The 6,712-nt window shown below is 37.4% G+C and overlaps 1 pseudogene; it reads right to left on the reverse strand.

Moving 5' to 3' along the window:
- Nucleotides 1–4,842: 4,842 nt before the first annotated feature.
- Nucleotides 4,843–6,249, reverse strand: LOC114701671 (annotated as a pseudogene).
- Nucleotides 6,250–6,712: the final 463 nt, after the last annotated feature.

A 6,712-nucleotide genomic window follows, 5' to 3' on the forward strand; every position in this document is an offset into this window, starting at 1 on the left:
CTTTTGATATGGGACTGAAGAATCTTTTAAACTTTTTTTTTTAGCAATATGTTTGGGTTTAGAGAAGGAGTGAGCCAATTCCATCTCCAAAGTCTAGTGGTTAGGATTCGGCGCTCTCACCGCCGCGGCCCGGGTTCGTTTCCCGGTCAGGGAACCAGCCCGGCTAACTCAGTCGGTAGAGCATGAGACTCTTAATCTCAGGGTCGTGGGTTCGTGCCCCACGTTGGGCGCCAGATATTGGAAAAATTATTTTGGCCACTCCACGTAGTTAAAAGGATATTTATTTAATGGCAAAACTCACAAATTAAGTAATGGGTAGGTCGCAGGGTCTGGGGAAGGTGTAATGCAGTCCAACGGTGTTCTCCGGAGCTCTACACAGTCAATCTGCACTGGTCAGCGTCCCGGCACGAGAGAGCGCCCAGAGCGAGCGCTGGCCCATCCAGCTCCCGGGTCCCCAGGCGCCTCCCCTCGTCCCGCCTCGTAGGCGTGACAGTTGCCAGAGTCTCAATGGGGGTTGGAACTTCCAGAACCAAGTTGGAATGGCTACCCACTACAGCTGACAATAAAGTTTACCTTGAATCAGACCACAGAGCTAGCTACTAGCCAACGAAAACTAATCATAGAGGTTTGGGAGTACTCAGGACATGTAGAAAGACACAGGAAGTAGTAGGGAGGAGTTTAGAGAGATGTTCTACCATCTTGGATTGAGAAAGGAGAGAGTGAGGAGGTCACTGATTGCTTCTTTGACCAATCCTGTTTTTACCCCACTATCGACTCCTGAGTTTTCAATGATATTTATATAATTATATAAATGTTTCACCTGTGAACAATACCTGTTACAAGCATGGCAAGATAGGTTTACACTTGCTATAAGAGACCTTCACGTATTGGTGACTACCAACAGCTGTCTAATTAGACTTAAGTCCCATAACCCATTTTTAATTAAATTGTTTTCCTTAACTAATTGTTTATTTAGTTCTTCATACATCCTGGCTATTAATACTTTGTCATAAACGAAACTGGAAAGGAATTGTAACTATTCAGAATGTCTTTTATTAACTCTATCAATGATAAAGTCCTGTCTATGTTTTCTTCCAGCAGTTGTGGTGTTTCAAGTTTCAGATGATGTCTTTCACTCATTTGGAAGTACTTTTTGTATTGGATAATAACTATTGTCTTCTCTTTGTTTAATATTGTTTAGGCTATCTGAGGTGTTGCAGTTTCATATAAATTTTAGATAACTTTTTCTATTTCTGTAAAAAATACAGTTGGTATATTGATTGGGATTGCATTTGGTCTTTAAACTTTATTAGGTAGAACAATAATCCACAGAATATTAAATGTGCCAATCCATGTGTATGTCACTTATTTTCATTTTCTAGTGTCTCCTTGAATCTCTTTCTTCAGAGATTTAAACTTGTATTCCATATTAAAATATTAGTATATCATTTCCCTCAACTGTTTTACTTCTTCTAATTCCATTATAGTAGTCTTTTGCCTCCTTTGTTAGGTCTATTGCAAAAAAAATTATTTTATTTGAGGCTATTGTAAATGAGAATATGTCCATAATCTCTTTCATAGCATGTTCAAAAAATAAAATGTTTCTTCTAGTTTCAAGTAGAGGGATGCACTTGAAATTTGAAAGAGATTTAATTGAATCTAGATGTCTTTGGGTATTATGGAAATCTTCTTTCATACATTGAACAAAGAATGATCAAGTAGGCTTCATCTCAGGGACGCAAGGGTGGTTCAACATACGAAAGTCCGTCAATGTAATACACCATATAAACAAACTCAAAGAAAAAAACCACATGATCATCTCACTAGATGCAGAAAAGGCATTTGACAAAATCCAACACCCCTTCATGATAAAAATCTTGGAGCGATCAGGAATACAGGGAACATACCTAAACATGATAAAGGCAATTTACAGCAAGCCAACAGCCAACATCAAAGTAAATGGAGAGAAACTCAAAGCAATTCCACTAAAATCAGGAACGAGGCAAGGCTGTCCACTCTCCCCATACTTATTCAATATAGTACTTGAAGTTCTAGCCAGAGCAATAAGACAACATAAGGAGATTAAGGGGATACAAATTGGAAAGGAAGAAGTCAAGCTTTCTCAATTTGCAGATGACATGATAGTATACTTGAGTGACCCCAAAGATTCCACCAAGGAACTGATAAAGCTTATAAACACCATCAGCAACATAGCAGGATACAAGATCAACTCAAAAAAATCAGTAGCCCTCCTATTACAATGGACAAAGAAGCTGAGAAGGAAATCAGAGATACATCACCCTTTACAATAGCCACAAATGACATAAAATACCTTGGGGTAACACTAACCAAGCAAGTGAAGGACCTATATGACAAGAACTTTAAGTCCCTGAAAAAAGAAATTGAAGAAGATGTCAGAAAATGGAAAGATCTCCCATGCTCATGAATAGGCAGGGTTAACATAGTAAAAATGGCAATCTTACCAAAAGCAATCTACAGATTCAATGTAATCCCCATCAAAATACCAACACAATTCTTCACAGACCTGGAAAGAATAATACTCAACTTCATATGGAAAAACAAAAAACCCAGGATAGCCAAAAGAATCCTGTACAATAAAACAACTTCTGGAGGAATCACAATCACTGACTTCAAGCTCTACTATAGAGCTACAGTAATAGTCTTCAAAATATGCATGGGAAACACATTATTCAATATCAGCAAACAAATAACCCTATTAAAAATTGGTAAATAATCATGAACAGACATGTCTCCAAAGAAGATGTATAAATAGCCAACAGTATAAGAAACATGCTGAACATCCCTAAATCATCAGAGAGATACAAATTAAAGCCATGAAACCATACACTATCACCACATACATTTTAGATAAGCTAGTATGAAAAATTACTACTATTGATGGTAAGGATTTATTTATTTATTTTGCATAATCCAGAAAATAATGGATCTATTTTAAATTAGTATAATCTTTTCAAAAACAATATCAAGTTTTCCCTGTAAATCTTTAAATAGAATTATTGAATGATCTAACATTTCTACTTCTGAGAACACACTTGAATAAGTTGAAATAAGCATTTTAAAGAAATGTCTGTTCTCTCAGATTCATGGTCACAGTGTTTATAAGAGTGAAAATATAAAATTATCCTAAATCCAAATAAATTGATAAATAAATTAAAAATTAGAGTATATACATATATTTTTTAGCCTTAATAACAGAATTTGTATAATCTGAGACAATGTAATGGACACAGAGATCATTATGCTAAGTGAAATGATATGTGATTTTACTTATATGTAAACTCAACCCAATACAACCTTATAAAAAAGGAAGAATTAAAATTTCCCATGGGATTTACACAGGAGCAATAGAAATATTTGTCAAGAAGTATGAAACTTTATTCAAGAAGAAACACTGATGTACTATTACACAGCATGAATATTTCAAGATTGCTAAAGAGAGAATGATAAATGTTCTTTGTATTGAAAACAGGACCAGAAAGAAATGACAAATATTTGAGAGGACAGATATCTTTGTTAAATTGATTTAGTCATTCCATAAGTTATATGACTATCAAATATCATAGTATAATTCATGAATATATGCATTTGTTGTCAATTAAATTTAAAACTTTGACATTGCAAATGAAACTGAGAAAAAGAGAAAAGGAAACCCTTCTAATGCATTCAAAGCCACCACAATTTACAGTGACACTGTTTGCTAGAGAAGTCTCAATAATTTTTATAATCTTACCTCTTGCTGCGCTCCAACTTTCTTCTGTCTTTGCACCAAAGTGGTGAACATGACATTTTAAGGTGCTCACTGTGTAGTTTTCTTATATCATCATGTTAATCTGCTATTCTGCTCTAAGTTTTAAACTTCTTTTATTGGCAGTTCCCAAAAGAAGTTTAAGCCCAGTTCAGCATGTCTTTGCTATTTTGAGAAAAAATATGTTAAAATACTGTGATACAAAGAATTTCACAACTATGCTTTCATCATATCAGGGTAAGAAAATTTATAAAAAGAAGGTGGCAAAGTGCTTACTAATATCAACTTTAACTAGTGAACCAGTGTCTCTTCCTGCAGTTTTATTAAATATAAAATGGGAGCCTTAGATTCCATGTACTATAGCGCCTGCCCTCTGAAGTTTCATGGTGTTATTTCTGGACACAATCTATCTATATTTTCCCATATATAATAATAGCAATAAAAGGAATAATAATTTATCATTTGAAAATCTGGGAATGCAGCTGGCCACTGGAGAATAAAACAATAATGCTGTGAAATACATTGGTGCACTAAATGCTAATACAGGAACAATACAGTTCAGACACTTCCCAACACTGATACATTTTCAGAAATACATTGCTAGGTGATGTCATTCTCAGGTGAACACCAGAATATATTCATACAAAACAGGGAACAATGGAAATATGACATGATTGAGGCTACTCTTGGGAGCATACACAGCATAATGTTAGATAGTCAATTTTGTTTCTAAGTATGATTTCACCTTAAAATTATGACAAAAGTATAATATTCTAGATAAGTAATTATTAATATAGTTGGTGAGTGTCATTATTAAGAATCAGGTACTTAATTGCATGCACTGTTCCTTTGAGTGCAGCACAGCATATTTTCTTACCATAGTATCTTAGAGTAAAACATGGGACTGTGACAATAGGATGGCTGAAACATTAGTAGGTGATAAATTTTCCCACCCCATTATAATTTAACAGCATCCACATTATATATTTCTCTACAAAAAACTGAAACCTTATTATAGGATGTGTGATTGTAGCTTACTTTCAGAACTAAGTGACTCTCTTTTCTCAGAAAAAAATCTATTAATATCCTTCCATAGAATTTAGTATTTCTTCATGGAGATCATGTAAGAATACTAAGATCCTATAGTATAATAAGTTCTTTCCATATATCAGCAAATTGTCAAGTGTTTTATATATGTTGTCAGGATCAATGCCTAAATATCTTTTTTGTTTTCTTTTGGTTTTTTGTTTGTTGTTTTGAGGTCAACCATGCAATTTATTACTCTAAGGGTCTCACAGCCAGGGTTGCCGGCAGGCTGCCTGCCTTCCCTCTGGGGAAACTCCACTTGGGCCATGGATGGACCCAGTAAACCTCTGAATGCATTTATTTAGACATTTGACATCTCAACATTTCCCTCTGAAAATGATAGAGCTGTGTCCCGCCCACCCCATGGCCCACCAGTCCAGCCTGCATAGGAGACTCCACTGCCTTGGAATTCTGAAATAAATAGAATCAGCATCAAGTGTTAGTGCTGAGTGATGGCAGAGTAGCTCCAGCAACCTCCAGGAAGCACTATGGGGACAGTCTCAAGGTGTCTTCTGATGGGCAGGCACCATGCAGTGTTGGCAGTACCAGGAAGCCTACAGTTTGTCCAGGAAGTTGTCTAGCGATGGGATGCCCTCTTTGAGGCCTTCGCGCTTGTGGGTCTCAGGCACCAGTTGGCTGGGACGGCTGCTGTTTTCAAAAGGGTCCCCAGGCAGGATCTGCCAGTAGTCAAACACATGTTGCCGGAAGGCCTGGCCACTGGTGGTGAAGCACAGATCAGCTGTGAAACCAAAGGATTCGTTGACAGGCAGGTAGGCCTTGACCACAAACATGGGGCGGGGGGCAGCTACCTGGGACTCCTCAAACACATGACCATGTTTCCTGTTCAGGACACCGTAGATGCCACCCATAACTTGCTCAGGACACTGGATCTCCACCAGGTATATAGGCTCCATAAGGCAGGGCTGTGCAGTCAACACACTGGCATAGAGACAGCAACGGGCGGTGGGAATGATCTGGCAACCACCTCGGTGGATGGCATTAGCATACAGGGTCACATTGTGAACGTAAAAACACACACCATGCATGTTCTCCTCACAGAACGCACCCTCCTTGGTGGTCCACTGGAAGCCAGCCACCACAATGTCCTTGATCTCATTCAGGTACTGCACACACTTGGTGGTGTCGGTGAGAATGTTGGGGCCAGTGCCAGCAGGCCAGAAACACCAGATCTTTCAGTCTTCAGTGACATCCCCCTCATACTTTTCAGCCAGATAGCATGCACGAGCCTTGAGCTCCTGGCAAGCAGATACTTCACCCTTGTCGATGTCCTCAGCTACTCCATCAGGGAAGGGCCAGGCCTCCAGGTACAGCCGGTTGTGCTTGTTGGGGGAATTGGACAGGCCGAGTACATTTCATTTTTCACATTAAGGAAAGTTTAGAGAATTTGGTCTTCCAATTTTTTTTTTTCTGGTTAATAAGATGAAAAGCTAAAATGAAAAGCCTTACCAACTGAAGCTTGTAATATTATGAAGTTCTATGCATTTACAACTGATGCTTGTAAATTTCTAACAAAGAATGTCCAATAAAACAGAACTCAGAAAATATAGTCTTCACTTGGGTTGGTAACATAGTTTCTTTATAAGCTGGAAATAATTGTTTAGATTCTTTTTTTTTTTTTATAAATTTGAGACAACTGAATTGGTCAAGAATATCATATATGGGTATGGGGAAAAAGAGTTAACACATTCATTGTAACAAAAAATGCATATTAAATTATATGGCATGGTAAAGTAATTCTGAAGTCTCATACATCTGCTACATCTCTCTGTCAAGTGAAGGGATCTCAAAGAAGATAAATACTAGTAATAATTAATAGAT

This window comes from Peromyscus leucopus, chromosome X (assembly GCF_004664715.2).
Source record: "Peromyscus leucopus breed LL Stock chromosome X, UCI_PerLeu_2.1, whole genome shotgun sequence".
NCBI classification, from domain to species: Eukaryota; Metazoa; Chordata; class Mammalia; order Rodentia; family Cricetidae; genus Peromyscus; species Peromyscus leucopus.